We start from the raw sequence: 18,163 nt of genomic DNA, 5'->3' as shown, positions 1-18,163 counted from the left end.
GGATGTTCGGGGTTTTCTTCCCCCCTCTGGCTCACACTTCTCACCTCCAGAGGACGCAGGACTTCTGGCTCCAGATCCTATTTGCCTGACACCCTCAAGGCCAGGGACCAGGGGAGGCAGTCAGGTTTCCTGCTGAGTGAAAAACGTCCCAGCTCAGATGCTGAAGGGACACGGCTGTCCCTGAGACTTGAGGATAAGTGGCTCCTGGTAAAAACACACCCAGCGCATCTGCCAAGGTTGACAGCCTGCGGCCAGGGGCTTGCTGGCTTGGCGGGCAAGCGCGGAACTCCCCTGGAACAGCAAGTTTCCATGTGGTCCCCATCTTGTTAAGCATATAAAATACACCTTTGTTTTCCAAGAGGCATGTATTGCATGCAGGCCAAATCAGTATCATAGGAACTAAAATCTCTCCATTTTCCAAGCGGTTGAGAGCGGCGCTAATACCTGCTGTCCCCCCGGGAATCCGTTATTGCTTTTGGCTTCGATCTTCTGCTGAGTACGAGTCCAGTTCCTTCCCTCCAATGGCCGGTCCTGCAGAGAGGGAGCTGGGGGCACTGCCAGTGGCTGTGCACGTTGGTGCATGTGTGCATCTGGGAGCCCGGGAGTCACAGGCCAGCAGGTCCACCATGAGACGGACTTTAGGCTGAGGCCACTTATTACCAAGCCCCCTTTCCAGCCTCCTCTGGGCGTGTGCACAGGACCGAGTGGGTCCAGCTGTGTGTGTTACGGGGACCCCTCGTGGTCAGTGGGCTGTCCCAGCCTCGCCGCGGTCAGACCCTGGGAGACCCCTCTCCCCAGGGTCAAGGCGGCCACGTGGCCTCTGCAGACCCTGCTCCCGGCATCTCCCATGAAACGAGGGCCCTGTTTGCCACCCAACCAGGCACGTGCTTTTTCAGAGATGTCATTCTCCCTCGCAGATGGGTTCCCCATCTTGTGGCGAGGGAAGGTTTTCTGGGCTGCTTTAGGTGGGGAGGGACGGTGATGTGTGTGGCACTGGTTACACAGGACTCCACACCCCAAAATCACAGAGTCTGGGCTTCTCTCTGGATGCTGCTCCTCCAGCCCCGCCGGGCACAGGTCTGACTCAGCTGCTCAGAGCTGCTGAGGTGCTGCCGGAAACCGCCCGATGTACACATGGCCCCCCTCCGTGTGGCCTGAATACTCTGAGCCTTAGTATTGGGGAGGGTAATTCTTCCCATTTTATTTCTCTTTTTCAGCATTAACGATTCAAGGCCTTGTGCCTTTCCGTATAACATTTAGAAGAAGCTTGTCTATATATATATATATATATATATATATATATATATATATATATATATATATATATATATATATATATATATAATAAAAGCTGGATGTTTGAGAACAATTGTATTAAACCCATAGACCAACTTGGGGAAAATTGACATCTTGACTGAATCATGCAGCTCATGAACTTACATATACCAACTTATCAAGCCTTCATTGCCGAGATTCTGACTTTCTTCTTTAAAACTTCAATAACAAATCATATCAACTGTTTTGATGTCAGTTCTGTCATGATTCTGATAAATTTATTTCCTCATAGTTAATATATGAGCTGGTTGTTTTCCATTTTAATCCTCTTTTATTTTTAGCAGTCTCAAATGATTTTTGAAGTAAGAAACTTTAAATTATAAATCAGCAGTATATCTAATAAACGCTTTTCTCATAGCTTACCTATATATGTTTATATTTAACTTCTAATGTTCTTATGTACTTATAACTTACAGGATTCAATTTTTATATCCCATTACCCATTTAAAAATTTTACTTACAATTATGATTTTTGGGTGTACATTTTATTTAACGTTTGTACAATTTCTGCATCAGCATTATGTTGTGCAGTGTGAGTACCTCAAGGGGTAATTATGTCTTGTGAGTCACCTACCGTGTAACTGGCACATTTTAATAAATGCCTCTGTGCTTGTTTTAGCAAATGTATTGATCACCTGCAGCACCATTCCTGGTAAACCTTTCTGCCCAGAGGGGAAGTGCTGTAACTATTCACATTCGGAATCCCCATTTAACAGTTTTCTTCCCCGTTTACTAGAGAAAACTCCTGTGTTACAGGAAGTACATTTCTGATGATTCCTGTGCATGTTCTCAGTCTGGCTAATTCTCCGTGCTGGAATTTAATCCCCACCAACTCAAACCTGCCTTCCTTCATCTTACTGAGGGTCTCACACCTTTCCACACCTGCCTATTCAATTCCATGACAACATTGTGGGAAAGGCATTATTATCACCACTTCTTGTGAGGGAAACTTGGGATTCTTGAAGCTATCTTGCCCAAGATACCACATGGAACCATAACTCAAATACAGTTTCCTTTTTTTAATATATATATTCCAAGTACAATATGGCAAATGCCTGGTTATTGTAAGTCTGGCTTTATAGACTTAGTGCTCATCCTCTCAAAGCATAGTTAGAAGTGCAGCGTGATAATAACATTTACCAAATCATTTTTGGATTTGGATTAGCTGACTAAAAAGGAAAAGGAAAACCTACATCCTTGTGCTCCATTCCCATGTGCATAAGCAAGTGAAACAAGCTGGTTCATTTTGTATCGCTCTGTAACTAGCAGCTGAAAGAAACAGAATCCTAGGAGGTAAGGACCTCACGCTTGCGTCTTGCTGAGCGTGTGTGTTTGTCTGGTGAGGGGAGATGCATCCTGGTTATCCGTTGGGCAGAAGATTGAGTGATCTTTCCCTATTTTAACAATGTTGCTAGATGTGATCATCATGTCTCAAAAGCCTTTGCAAAACTCACAAATACCTGTACGTATTATTTTAAAAGCCACATTAAACACATGGCATATGATTTAACAGCACATATATGCATGAATGTTGCTCTTATAAAGTTTCTTCTCTGCATGCAGAAAAAAGAGGGTTTTTTTTAGCATATTGCTAGTTGTGTAGTATCTTTAAGATATTTTAAATAATGTTCACCTTTATATCCAGTTTCCTGTTATTGCGCAAGTAACCACAGACAGGAGGCAAAGAACTTATAGGTTTTTGACCTAGGAACTGCTGAGTGGTGGTTACACTTGCGGGTTTGGAGAAAAGCACTTTGGGTGGGAGAGGAAGTGCCCTGAGTTCAGGACTTTCGTGAGACAGTGATGGCGCTGCCTCCAAGGCCATGGGACAGATGCTTCTGAGCTAACTTTTGGCATTTGCTGCTGTTGGCAAATCCTGTGCATTGTTTCCTGGTCGTTTGCTCCTCTCCATCCTCTATCCTGAGTGCTGGCTGCTGGAAAGGGTGTGGGCATCATTAGTCATTTCAGGGGAACAGCCTTTGGCCTTGCTGATACTCGCTAGGATTTCTCTACTTTTTCTTTAAATTTTGCTCTTGTCCTTTTTCTCTCCTATGTTTAGTACCGTTCATTTGTACGTTTCTAGCTTGTTCAGTTGAATATTTCACTTATTTTCAGACTATTTTCTCTCTTAATGTTCACATTTAAACCTATAAATTTCTCTCAAAGTACCAGTTTAGTTTCAGTTTTCGCATGAAGTACTTCTGTCTTCATTTAGTGTTAACTATTTTAAAATTTCTGTAACAGTTTCCTTTGTAGTCAGTGAATTACTTAGGAATGCTTTGTTTTTTATTTGTTTGTTTGTTTGTTTTTCACATTTCTGACCTAGTCCCTGGGATAGTGACCTGATTCCTGATTAATTTTTATAAAATTTCCATGTGTTTCTGAAAAAAATGCATATATTATATGTCTGTTGTTACAGGATTCTACTTAATATCCATTATGTCATATTTTTTGGATCAAACTTGATGCTGTTTTTCAGATCTTCTAAAACCTTATAATTGATTATATTTGCCCTGTGACCTGTGGGTTTGTAATGAGGATGAATTAAAACCTGCCTCTGCATTTGTGCTTCTTCAGTGTTTCCTCGTAACCCTTCCAGCTTCTGCATTAGGTGTCCTGACACTCTGTGTGTAGTTTGTGATCATTGATCTTCCCAGGGATTTTGCTTTGTATTATTATTTTTCATTCATTTTATTTCCCACTTATGTTTTTGGAGTTAACTTAATTTTCTTTTATCTTATATTAACAGCACTAAACCAACTTTATATTGGTTAATATTTATGTGGCATAATTCTCTCATCTGTTTACTTTCAATCTCTCTAGTTGAATTTCTTAATTTTATAGTTGCTGCCTTTTAACTGGAGAATTTACCCATTCATGATATTTTGGACTACTGATATATAACATTTAGACTTACTTTTACAAATGAGTTTTGCTGTGTTTCATCCTGTGCTTTGATTCTTTTGTTTCCCTTTCTGCCTCTGAGAGGTTGATTTTTAAATATTTTTCCCAGTGTTGGTTGGAAGCTGAAGAGTGTAGTTCTGTTTTGTTTTAACTATTACCCTTTTAAAAATATTTATTTATCTATTTATTTATTTTTTGGCTGTGTCGGGTCTTAGTTGCAACACGCAGGCTCTTCGTTGTGGTGTGCAGGCTTCTCTCTAGTTGTGGTGCACAGGCTCCAGAGTGTGTGGGCTCTGTAGTTGTGACACGTGGGTTTAGTTGTCCCGAGGCATGTGGATCTTAGTTCCCTGACCAGGGATCGAACTGGCATCCCCTACATTGCAAGACAGATTCTTAACCACTGGACCTCCAGGGAAATCCCTGTTTTTAACTATTGCCCTTAATACTGTAATGTATATACTTAACTCTACATTTTAATGAAAGAATTTAAGGTTACTCTGTATCTCTCTTTCCACCTGGACAAGAAAAAAGATCTCAAGAGGCTGATGTGGTGTAATAAGCGGTATTACTATCTAGAGTTTTGATCAATTTCTGTGTCTGTTATTTTTTGTCTTGTTTCTTCCTCTAGGTTACCTTCTCTTACTGAAAGACATCTTTTCATAATATCTTTTTATTCTTTTCAGTGAGGTATTGAAAGTAAGTGATAATATCTCTTGGTCTTTGTATACCTGAAAATGTCCTCATTTTGCTGTCACTCCTAAATGATAGTTAAGCTTGGTATACATCTCTAGATTGACATAGTATTAACATATTAATAATATTATTAACACTTTGAAAATATTATTTTATTGCTTCCTGATATCTGATGCTGCTGATAAGGAATTTGCCATCCTTTACCTCTTCAAATATTGTTTCTCCAAAACTGCTTTTATTATTGTGTTCTGGATTCTTTTATATATATATTTGAAACCCTTAAAGTATCACCCATGGCTCTTAGCTGATCTTTTATATTTTAAAATAAATTTTTCTCTCTAAGCTGAATTTTGGGTGATTCCTCAATATTATATTCCAACCAACTTCTTTCAAATGTGTTTTGTCCTTGCAGGAAGTGTTCTGCCACTTTTTTAATATCCATTTTTAAATTTCCAATATGTTCTTTTACATATCCACCTTCTTATACTTTACTGCAATTTGTAAAATAATTTCTTTTTTAAAATTTGGCTATTGGTCATTCATCTCTTTGGGGATTATAAGCATACTTAGTTTAAATTACTCTTCAGACTATGTTTTTTATTTCAAATTGACCTGGAATGCAGTTATCTTCCAGCTGTTGTTTGGTTATCTGTCTTAGCATTCAATTTAAATGTGTTTTTATGATTTTAATTTACAGATTTATTTTTGGTCGAGAAGCATGCTTGGTCTTTCCCTTTCTCTTTCTCCACTTCTCTCTCCCTGAATTTGGTTTTTGCAATTGCTTCTTCCCAAGTTTGTTGGGACACAAGTGCAGAACCGTGACAGGAAGACCCCGGTTCTGGTCATCTGGCAGCTCATGTCAGGATCTTCTGCCTTGATGAGTCTGGGTCTCCGTTAGGCATGTGTTTAGCTCAAACTGCAGTGCCACGTCCTAGTGTAAACATCAGCCTCCCTTCAGGAACCCGGGAGTCCCCACCATTCCTGGGCTCCAGTCTTTTTGTGGAGACTCACTCCCTGCCCGAAGCCGGGAGCCCAAGGCATAAGCTTGTGTTTCTGTTTCATTTCTGCTCATGGAAAAACTGCCTTGTTTTGAGCCTAGCTATGCCACTTTATTTTTCTCTTGTTATATTTTATATATGGTTTTCTATATGTTTGAAATAAAGGTGATGTTTCAAAACTTGAATTAAAAACTTAATCTTACCTAGAAGTTTCGTTTAGATATTGAATAATAGAACTGTAAGAGAGGTTAGGAATTTGGGATTTCACACTTCAGATATAGTTTGCAAACTTAAAAAACAATTCCTAAGTAATCTCACCCTCACCCTACCCCCAAAATAGGCAATCTCCAGATTAATTGCCATAAATTTGACTTCACTTAGTCTATGAAAACCTATGAAAATTTTGGGCATTATCATTGAGGAAATGGCCACTTTCTCCCTTGGTCAGTTCTTTCTCAGGTGATGGCTGCAAACTGACATCATCCATTTCCCAGGAACCTGAAATTCCCCTACACTGTTCAGTAACTTTTTTCTCCCTCAGAAAAAATTCTTGGGTTCTGTAACAGTGAGAAGAGTCTCTACTTGATAAAATATGTGCGTGATTATCTCAGTCCAATTCTTTTTATGCAGCAGTACATTGTGTGTGTGTGTGTGTGTGTGTGTGTGTGTGTGTAGTCAGTGATATATGGATAGTTTAAAAGAGCCCATAAAGTTGATTATCCACTTGGAAGTTCACCTCCTGAACTTGGGCCCTGTCATCAACACAGGTGAAGTTTTAGGCAGGTCATGGTTACAGTGCTTCACTCTGGAGATTTCCAGACCATGAAGAGAGTCGCTTGTTCTTTAGAGATATCGGATAAGTGGAGATACCGCGCGTTCTTCTAGTTATTTGAAGCACAGATTCTGCCCTTCTGAGCTGGAGTCTGGAATGCCAAGTGGGCTGCGTCTGCGGAGTGTGAGGTGTGGGGAGAGCAGCCCTTGGGATGGTGTCCGGTCCAGCATCTCACTTCAATCCGCACGGAAGCTGCAGAACTGGCAGAGTCCCATGCCGGCCCGTGAGTGGACTCTGGCAGGTTTGTGGATCCTTTCCTTTCAAGCGGGAAGCACTTCAAACCCATTCCCAGCCCTGAGGAGGCAGCACTGGGAGTCAGAAAAGCTCCCTGCCCCCGGACCCCCCCACCAAGACCCCTTCCTGCACCCAGACCCCCTCCACACCCAGATCCCCCACACAAACCCAGATCCCCCCCAACACCCAGATCCCCCCAACACACACAGCCAGATCTCCACGCTGACCCTAAGCAGCAGGGATTCATTCCCTGGGCCTCACCCTGCAGACTCCCAAAGCCTCTTGGAGACAAGCAGACCTGTTAAGTAGCCCTCCCCTCCCCTGGGCCTGTCTGCTCCTGGGTGGAAAGCAGCCAGTCCCTGGCCTTACCTGCCCTGCAGGAGTCCAGGGCACACGGGTCAAACTACCTCTAATAACGACGCAGGGAGTTTTTGGGTCAGGAAGGACACAGTTGCTCGAAGCCTCTGTGCGGAGGAAATGTCCCGTGGAGTCCCCGATGGCTGGGTGACCCTGCCCCCCGCTCATCCTGAAGCCTCTGTGCAGAGGAAATGTCCCGTGGAGTCCCCGATGGCTGGGTGACCCTGCCCCCCGCTCATTCTGAAAATGCTGTAGATGGGCTGTTCCACAGTGAACGCCTCCCTGGGTTAGTGGCTCAGTGCTGAGTCGTCTGGGGAAGTCTAGCCAGGGCAGACCCCTGTGGCCCCATCCAAATCCCACCCAGGCCCAGAGCCACCTCCCGCAGAGCACAGGGCAGAGACCCGAGCTGGGCCGGGGCTGGTGGAGCTGATTTACAGGAACGGCTCATGGGCAAAGCTAGAAGGACAACCACAAAATATTTCCACATGTCAGACTTCAGCAAACTTAAACGACGTGGAAATATTTACCCTGGATTAGAGACTTCGAGAAGTAATTAAATTATAGAATTTAAGTCTTTGGAGAGCTCAGCCTTGGCCCATGGTGGGACCGTCTGGAGAGATTTCAGAAACCATGGTGCCTAGACCCATCCCGGAAGCTCTGAGTTAATTGACCAGGAGTGGGATCTGAGTAATAGCCAAGGACCCTCCACGAGGCCTGGATAATCAGACAACGGGCTGAGACGGGCGTGATCTGACCGGTGGCACCATGCGCTGTGGGAGAGACAGGTTACATACCGTGGAGGTGGGCGATGCTACAGCATGGGACTTTCTTTTCTGAAATCTGTAAAAGAAAACAGGTGACCATCCAGGCTGCAACGGGGGAACAGTGGTGTGGTGCCTTCTCCAGCTTTTCTCTGCCGTGATGTCTGTGAAACTAACACTCTCAAATATAAGCTAGTTTTAGGCTTTTAATCAAAACTAAATCCTTGCACTTAACTGCCTCTGTCAAGGCAAAGCACCTGTGTGGAGATACTGTTAAAGGTTTCTGCTGTGGAGGTGTTACATATGTTAGTTTGCACCTATATTAGTACTTGTCATATGTGTACCTCAATCCCCAATCTGGAACACAGTTACAGTACTGACCCAACTTGACAGATGATAAAACTGAGGTACAGAGAGGCTGGATAATTTACTGGAGGTTCCATAACTGGTAACTGGTCCACTTGCCTGTGAGTCTGCACTATTTCTGCCTCAATCACAGCGAAATCCTTGCTTTTTTTTTTTTTTTTAACAAGATATTTAATATAGTTCCCTGTGCTATACAGTAGGTCCTTGTTGTTTATTTTATGTATAGTAGTGTGTATCTGTTAATCCCAAATTTCTAATTTATCTACCCTCCCATTCCCCTTTGGTAACCATAAGTTTGTTCTCTGTATCTGTGTCTGTTTCTGTTTTGTAAGTTCATTTATATCTTTTTTTTTTAGATTCCACGTATAAGTGAAATCATATGATATTTGTCTTTTTCTGTCTGACTTACTTCACTTAGTATGATCATCTCTAGGTCATCCATGTTGCTGCAAATGGCATTATTTCATTCTTTTGTATGGCTGAGTAGTATTCCATTGTACATTCGTACCACATCTTCTTTATCCATTCATCTGTCGATGGACGTTTAGCTTGCTTTATCCTTGGTCTTCTTACAATTTTATTCCATGCTATCCTCTAAAGTTTTGTGCCAGGTTAAAAAAGGGGAAAGAGAGTTGGAGAGCTCTCCTTTTGTTTTCGTTCTGGTTACCAAACAAAATATAGAAATATAATAGGATAAGGGGGTTTTAATAGTGGATTAAAAAAGATCAAAACCAACACATCATACTGTCCCATAAAGAGAGGTAATTCAAACTGGCTATGTACAAACCATTCTCATACTGCTATTTCTCCTTTTCTACTCACTGTCATGTTTGAAGTAACTGGATAAGAACAGCATTGAATATAATCTTAAAATTCTGCTTTAGAGAACATTTGAAAGTCTGTTTTCATTTTAAGTTTCTTCTTTTGATGGATAAGGCTGAACAGTAAGTTTTTCATGGAGATTTCAGACTGCCCCCTCATCTACCACACGGTCTCCCAAAGCATGTGAGCAAGCAACTTCTTACCAGGCCCAAGACAAACAACAGCTGTGCCAGAGAGTCTGGTAGCTGATTCATCTTGGCACAGATAGGCCTTGTGTTTTAATTAGGCAGGAAACCAAGTCTGACAATTAAACAGTGACATGCCTTTCTCCCTTCATGCCAGTGACGTGTAGGGGTTTTCCCTCCCTTTGCAGCCGTGCTGTTAGCGGTGGCGTTAATGCTCAGGGACGCCACCACGTCACAGGACATGTGGAAGGTGGATTTCCCATCTGGCATTCCTGTGATCTCCTCGTCACCTCCGGCTGGGAGGAGGAGATGGGTTTTCCGGGGAGCATGGGGTCATGGGTCTCTGGGTGTTAAAGTGTTCAGCTATTTGGACGATTTTCAAATCAAAGAGTTTAAAGCAAATAAGACTAAACATGCTTCTTTTACAGCATTTTTCACTAATTGCCCTTAACACTCCAATCTACTAAGCAGGATTGAAATAGAGATTTACTCATGCTCACTGCTCAGAGTAAATGCGATGATTTTTCTTGTTTTTTTGTTTTGTTTCTTTGCTTTTGTTTGTTTGTTTTGCAAGGATGCTCTGAGTTTGGGGATTTATTTACATTTAGGAAAGACATCTAGTGAAAGTATGGTTTGTAGATAACCCCACAGGCCAAATTAGAAAAAAAGTATATCTTATGCTGGATTCATGCAGGAAAAATCGTACATTGGAAATGTTTGGATTTTATTCGCATGATGGTTATGGCTTACGTTTGGTTACTTCTTGTTATTCACTTTCTCCTAGTTCCTTGTTGACCTAGGACCTTGCTCATGGGGTTTACCACCCTTCACAAGCAAGTCGGTCCTATTATCTGGGGGTGGCAGCTCTCACAGCAGGCAAAGGCCAGAAGGCCCTGTCCAGCTCCTGATGGGTCAGCCAAGGACTGAGTGTTGATGTCCAGCCAAGCCAGGCTTTCCCTGCTGTCTTCAAGCTGGTGCCCCTTCTCTCTCTGAAATGCTTTCCTTCAGTTTACACATGGAGCTCACTTATACATCATGGCATCTTCTCACATTCTAATCAAAATGCAGGAGATATTCCTGGCTGTCACAGAGGAGGGTGATATTTAGATGATAAAATAATAGTCTTTACTATATGCCAAGTACTGTTCTAAGACTTTATTTATATTAACTTAGTTCTCAGATCCCCTGAAGTAGATGCTGTTCTCATCCCCGTTTTATAGATAAAGAAGTTGAGGCAGGAGAGGTTAGGTAACTTTGTCCCAATGTTATGGATGAAAACACTGAGGCAGATGATCTCGTGTAACTTCACTGCGAGGACACGGCTGCTGAAGAGCAACTCGAGGCTCGAACCCCACAGCCTGACCCGACCCGTGCCCGGCACCTGTACTCTGCCACCTCCTACCTACATGGGCCGCACAGTTTTGTATGGGGAACAAGGAAAGTACGAAGGTCCTACAGAAACTTGAGTTTAGAGAAAAGCAGCTATTTTCAAACCTGTTTAGACAATACAGTATAGTAGGCAGAGCTGTATGATTTGCCCCTCTTGTTGCAAACTTGGAAGACGGCTCTGACTGAATGAAGAAATGGGCCTCAGAGCTTGTGGAAACACTGACACAAAGGACACATTTAAACACTTGTCTCCCTAATGGAGGACATCGAGGCGGATGGAGGCTGTGCGATGTTTCACGATTACGAGGAAAGCAACGAACAGAAACATTTAGCGCTTGAGCAACCTGTGCTGTTAGAAACAGATGTACAAGTTAGATGTGTACCAAGTGTGAACACGAAGTCTGGACTTAGAACCTACAGTGCTTGCCTATTTTTGGTGTATTCCTCTGTTACTGTTAGAATAAAACCCATCTGGTTATTAGTTATTTTTTCAGGGTTGCTCCATTGTATGCACATAAGGTGTGTGATATTGAAAAGAGGTCTTTTTTTTATGCTTTGGGCATTAAAACACCTAGAGAATATCTCCCTCCCCCAGGTCCCCCCACAATCTCGGTCGAGACCGTCCCACTCTCCCAGGTCCCACCACAACGGGGTTGGAGAACGGTCCTCTCACCCAAGGTCTCCTGAGCCCCTTGGCAGTCAATTCCCTCCTCCCACTCTGGCCACATTTGACCTCTGTCCCTACGTGTCTTTTCAGGAAGCCATGTAAATTGAATAATACAACGTGTATTTAGTGTATGGATTCTTCCATTTAGCATAATGCTTTTTGAGGCTTTTTCATATTGTTGCACCTACCAGGAATTTGCTCCATTGTATGGTTATCACACTTTGGGTATACATTCACCAGTTGTGGATGTTTTGGTTGCCTGACTTTTGGCCTGTTGTGAATTTAGCTACAGAAACATTCATGAACAGCTCTTTGTGCCAACATATGTTTTCATTTTCCTTGGATACATACTTACATCTGGGATTTCTGGGTCATATATTAAATATATGTTTTACTTTATGAGAAACTTCCAAACCATTTTCCACATGGCCATGCTATTCTATGTTCCCAGCAGCTGTGAATGTATGAGAATTCCACTTGCTTCACAATGAGGGTAGGGTATTTTTTACTCTAGCACCAGCTGAATATAAAGCAAAAAGTGATTATGGGCCCATTTCAGTTATGGATAGACCTATGTGAATCCTTAATAAACCATGGCCCACTGAACTCAATTGTGCACTTAAAAATACACCTTGATTGATATTTATCCCCAAATGCAAGATTGTTTCAACATCAGAAGATCTAATGACTTAACTCACTACTTGGATGAGAGAAAATATTTTATATTATCTCAGCAGACACAGAAGAAGCATTTACATCCAGCACTGTTTAAGATTAAAAGGATCTCTAACAATGTAGGAATGGAAAGGAGAGTTTTAATCTGGTATAGGTTATACGCCAAATTTTAGAGCAAATACTTTACATAATGGACAAATTTTACAAGCACTCTCCTTACAATCAGGCACATGACAAGGGTAACTATTCTGACAGCTCCTTTTCGCATAATACTGGGAATCTTGGCCTATAGAACAAGGAAAGACAAATAAATGAGAGTGAAAGGGCTTGAAAGAGGAAAGACAAAGCTCTCATTATTTGCAGATGATTTGAGTTATTTAACTGGAAAAACTAATAGAATCATTAAGCTATTAGAACTAATATGATTCAGCAAGGTTGTTGCATGTAATAACTAGTTTACAATGATCAAAACACCAATAGTAAGTAAAAAAACTTAAAAATAAGATTTCCTTTGTAATAGCGAATAACTCTTGAAACTGTCTAGGAGCTGAACTACCAAAAACAAATAAAAAATGACCATGGAGCAAATTTTAAAACTCTAATAAACTACATAGAAGATCTAAATAGTATTCCCCATCCTTCCATAATTTAAATTACAGCCTAATATTATAAGGATGCCAGTTATTCACTCTTTTATAAATTTATTGCAATCTCAATCAAAATTCCAGTAGCACTCAATAAGCTTGTTCCAAAAAACATATATTGGAGAAAAAAGACCCATAAAAAGCTCAGTCAACTTCATATTTTCCCTATTAGATAATGAGAAATACTTCAAAACCACAGTAATGAAAACAATATGTTATTGGTTCAATAACTGAAATAAAGCCAGAGGAATATAATAGAGAATTCAGAGATATTTGTGGATTTAATATTTATTAAATATGGCACCACAAAACAATAGGGAAAAGAGAGATTATTTGGTACAATGTTTAGGAAAAATTAGCTCTCTATTTTGAGAAGAAATAAAACTGTATTTCTATGGAAAAATGCATACATCTGATAACTTCAATATCTAAGTTTGAAAGGTAAAACTGTAAGTAAGTAGAATAAATTATAGGAAAGTAACTTTGTGACCTATGCTTGGGAAAGACTTTTTAAACAAAACTTGGAAAGTATAACATACCAGACAAAAAACTTTGGTGAATTTATTTTCATCAGAGTTAAAGATCTATTTTCAGTGACGAACACCATGACAAAGTTAATGGCCAATAGCTGACAGTAGTACTTACAAACGAGTAATATATGAAAAAGTGGACCTTGATTCTTGCTGCATCTAAAAGTCACCTGGGGCCTGTGTTTTGGTGTTCCTGTTTTTGCCTCACCCCACTCTAAATGAACCCTAGTCTCTAGGAGTGGACATGGGCACTGGTATTTACCTAGAGCCTACCCCCATGTGATAAAGATTCATAATGAAGCCCACCAATTGAGAAAGATTATTGTGTGTACCATCCTGGAGACTTAGTATAAAGTATGGGTTTATTATTATTTAACTTTTCTAGATCTCATTTTTTTCCACCAATGACAATTAAATTTTCCCCTACTTCTGGTTATTTCTAGTTAATATCCCCTCGAATAGTCCCTCTTGTACATTTTCTTGGATTTCTCTTCTTCTGGAATTCCTATTAAATGAATATTAGACTTAGTCTGTCATCTAAACTCTCTTTCACATTTTTCATCCTTTCAACTCTATGAGCTACGTTCTGGATGATGTCTTCATATCTGTTTTCCAGTTCACTAATTCTATCTTCAGCTGTTTCTAATCAGCTCTTCAGCTCTTAACCCATCATTTGACTGTTTATGTTCAGTAACTACTCTTATTTCTAGTTTCACTTTGGTTCTTTTCAACCTTTCCATTCTTTATTATGGTGCCTTATACTCTTATTACGTTTCTAGTCATTTTAAACAATTGATTTAAAGACTGTCTATGATACGGCTCTATTGTCTAAAGTTTTTGTACTCCATTTCTGCTGATAATTGTGTCCACCAACTCTACTTCATGGGGAAATATTCAAAGATGACCATGATCAGAGTTTATCGTGAGGGTCCTGCATGGCTTTAGTTGAAGGAATGATTGAGGAGGGTCTTGGTTTGCTCTGTGAGGTGCTCTGGGAGTCTTCCTGGCCAAGACCACATTTTTTTTTGTTTGTTTTTGTGAGCTCCTTGGCTTGGATATCCTTGTTTCATGTAGCATAAGTTAAAACTGCAAGAGCAGCCCTGTGCTTATGGATTTTGGAGGCAATTTCCTCACCTCGAGCTAAGATAACCTTGTCTTCCTGGGCATCTGGGTGGTCTTTCTAGTCCACACTTCACTCAGCTTTAGACACATGAACTTTCCAGCTTTGTGTGGGTTCCTCAGTCCCAGCTCCCTTCCTGAGATCCCAAGTCCTTGCCTTCTGTGTCCATATGGCCAGTAAAGCCTGTGTCCCTCCCCTTCTTAAAACAGAAGCCAGTGACTTCTTGAGGCTGACAGAGTGTGCCTCGTAAGCTTACCACACTGTCTATTTTTTATTTTTGCCCTTATTTTCTTGCCTGCTCAACTATATACATTCATGCATCCTGGGCAAACCCTGGAATTGTTGTAATCTTCACACTAACTGCCCTAGAGTTTGCTAGTGGAATCAATATCCCTGCTTCAGTTGGGTATCCTAATCTTATTTCAGGAATGGTGTCAACCCTGTCCCTCATAGCTTGTCTTTTAGTCTCCCCACTGTTCTGGGAACTTTCTACCCATATGGTTATCATAGGTGCATCAAGTCGCTGAACACACAATCCCACTCTGGTCAAATTTTGAAACTGAAGCTGAGAAGAAGCAGTGGCAGGGCTGAAACCTAGTAGGTTAAGTGATGTAGATCTTTGTTGTGTTTGTTTTGTTTTCTTCTGGCCATGTGGACCAGAGAATTAGAAAGACATGGTTTCCAAAGAGAAAGAAGAATAAGGAATTCATGTATCAAGGATCAGACACAGGTGATGAGGACAGAGTCCTGCTGACAGTTAAGTCTATGGCTTTGGCTTTTCCTGACTCCAAAATCCATTTTGTTCTTTGCTTCTTTTGATATTCCCATAACACATAATAAAATGCCTTCTGTTAAGCTAGTCCAAGTTGGGTTTCTGTCCCTTGCAACCAAAGGAGTCATTCATGTCCCCCTCTGAGTTCTCACAGTGACTTTCCAGTCCTCCCTGCAGATGAATTGGGAGAGTTTTCCTTTTCTTGACTCTGGGCTTCACTTTGATACCTGGCTCCAACGGGACTCAGGTCATGTCTATATGTCTTTAAAAGAGCGTCTTCTAGAGCTAAGTCATTCACTGTCCTCCTACAGCTCCGGTTTCCATGATGCTCCCGGCATCTGCCCTGCTGCCTCCTTTTCTCTCTTCAGCCACCAAGTGACACCTGCTCCACAGGGACCAATGCAGTCACCAGGGGTCATACAGTGTATATTCCAAGTATATCAAGGGAGACCTGACATTCTGAGGTTAATTCCTGGCCAAATTCGAACAAAATCCATGTGAATAAGCTCTACTGCATTTACCCACTGGATTTTGTTGCCTCTTTTCTTAATGGTTCAAGAGTTTGGAAATAGAAGTGCTACTGCTATCTGAAAATTGTTTATGTTGCTTCAAGATCTGTTCTAAGAAAGGGTCATTAATGTTCTAAGATATTGTTAGTGTGAGATTTGTAGCAGTGTTTTGCAGACTGAGCTATTTTTATTTTATCCTGGTTGTGTGTGGTTTATCATCATTGTCTCTGATATAATCCAATTCAAGAGAAATTTTAAAATAAATTTGACACATGCCCATGAGTATAAAATTATTTTGGATCTTGTGAATGAGTGCAATTCTGCCCCAATGTGAAATCTCTCTTTTAGCCTTTTCTTTGAAATAAGAACTAAGTTCTCCTTCTAGAACAGTACACATCCTTGGGCCCAAATCTGCAGTGTCAGCATCAATTTATCATATCAGGTTATTACAATCACCAGGCCTTGATCTTCCAGCATCCAGACTGTGAGAAATCAATGTTGGTTGTTCATACACTGCCCGGCATTTGGTGCTTTGTTTAAGGCCTGAACTGGCTAAGACATGGTGTTTATAAGTGTCTGGAGGATGCACAGTGAGCTAGAGGAGTGGGTCGAGCCCCTGCTGGTGGCCCATCCGTGCAGAGCCCTCCTGTTGTTTCCTGGCACCAGCCCACTCAGGGCCCCTGGGTTGGGCCATATCACCATCTCCAAAGCACCTCTGGGCCCAGAGCCAGGGCGTGCAGGTTTCTGTGCAGTTCCTGCACCCCATGTGACTGTGGGAACTCTGAAGGTCCATCTGCCCCCACCACAGCAGACACAGTGTTTATTACACAGGTGTAGACACGAGAAACACTGGACCCAAGACCAAAGTCAACCTGACCTTGAGACGGCTAACGGATTTTGTTTAAATTCTTGACCATAATACTGAAGGGAGTAATGAAGTGACTTAGGAAGATCTATTGGTGGACGTTTGCGAGAGGGGCTAGAAGGAGGTGGGTGGATGAGGACAAAAGCTGAGGCGCAGGTCACATGATTCCAGTGTGAGGGACCAGGACCCAGCCTAGCACAGCGGCTGCATCTGAAGGTGGGAGCGGGTGACGACGACAGGTATTAGAAGGAGAGGCAGCGAAGGTAAGATGCTCAGTATGTCGTTTGAATAGAGGGAAGGTTCAAAGGTTCATCCAGATTTTATATCATTTGACAGATGGGCATCACAGTAGGACGAGTGTGAGTTAACTGGATTTGAAGTTATACTGTGACATCCAACTGGCCATAGATAAACATTTTATTTTATTTTATTTTATTTTTTATTTTTTTTGTGGTACGTGGGCCTCTCACTCTTGTGACCTCTCCCGTTGCGGAGCACAGGCTCCGGAAGCGTAGGCTCAGCGGCCATGGCTCGTGGGCCCAGCCACTCCACGGCATGTGGGATCTTCCCAGACCGGGGCATGACCCCGTGTCCCCTGCATCGGCAGGCGGACTCCCAACCACTACTACTCTAGGAGCCACCAGGGAAGCCCCTAGAGTAACATTTTAAATAGAGAATTTCAGTGCAGACCAGAGGTCACTGTGAGGCACCTAAAAATGCCAGAGTGGCAGACTTTGGTGTCATGCATGCGGAAATGACCATTGACTGGACAAGGCTAAGGTCACTGATGTTAGAATAGTTCTCTGTCGAGGCACTTGGCAAAGGGCACACCCACCCTGGCAGGTTCAGAGCATGTTTGTCAGGCCACTCTGGCCCCTGCTACGGAGATCTCTTTCCGCTGACAGAGTATTCAAGCCATGGACTTTCAGTGCTTCCTTAGCCTTTAGAATGAAAAATCACTTCATCTATTTGTTTTTTAATCAAGTTGATGAAAACAGTCCCCATCCTGTTGTATTTTTAAAAAATCCACTACTCTTTGGGGAAAAGAGATAGCTGGGGGTCTCTGAGATAAGCCTGCCCAATGCTGGTGTGATTAGAACATTTAAGCCAACCTGGGACCTTGTGAAGGTGACCGTGAACTCAGCGCAACCCCTCAGGGCCCAGAGTCAAGGGTGGAATTTGGAGCAAGGAACGAGATCTGAGTTCTCAGAGCTGGCAGTAACTCATGACTAGGACTCTGCTCAGGCAGATGTTTCTGCAACTGTCCTAGTAAAGGACGCAGCCACTGTCCTGCCGTGACCAGCGGGTCCAGCCCCCAGTGGCATCCTTAGTGAAGCCCAGGACCCTGGCGCTGGCTCTGCAGGGACCCAGCCCCACACGGTGTGGGTCCCAGTTCCTCTCAAGGTTCTGGCCAGGTCAGCACAGGCTGGGGTCCCGGGTCAGGGAGGGTGGGAGAGTTCACTTTGGGGCAGTGGGAACACAGCTGTGGTGGTCCTAACCCCAGG

Source organism: Mesoplodon bidens (assembly GCF_964165515.1).
Source record: "Mesoplodon bidens genome assembly, chromosome: 12".
NCBI classification, from domain to species: domain Eukaryota; kingdom Metazoa; phylum Chordata; class Mammalia; order Artiodactyla; family Ziphiidae; genus Mesoplodon; species Mesoplodon bidens.
This window is presented reverse-complemented; position numbering follows the sequence as displayed.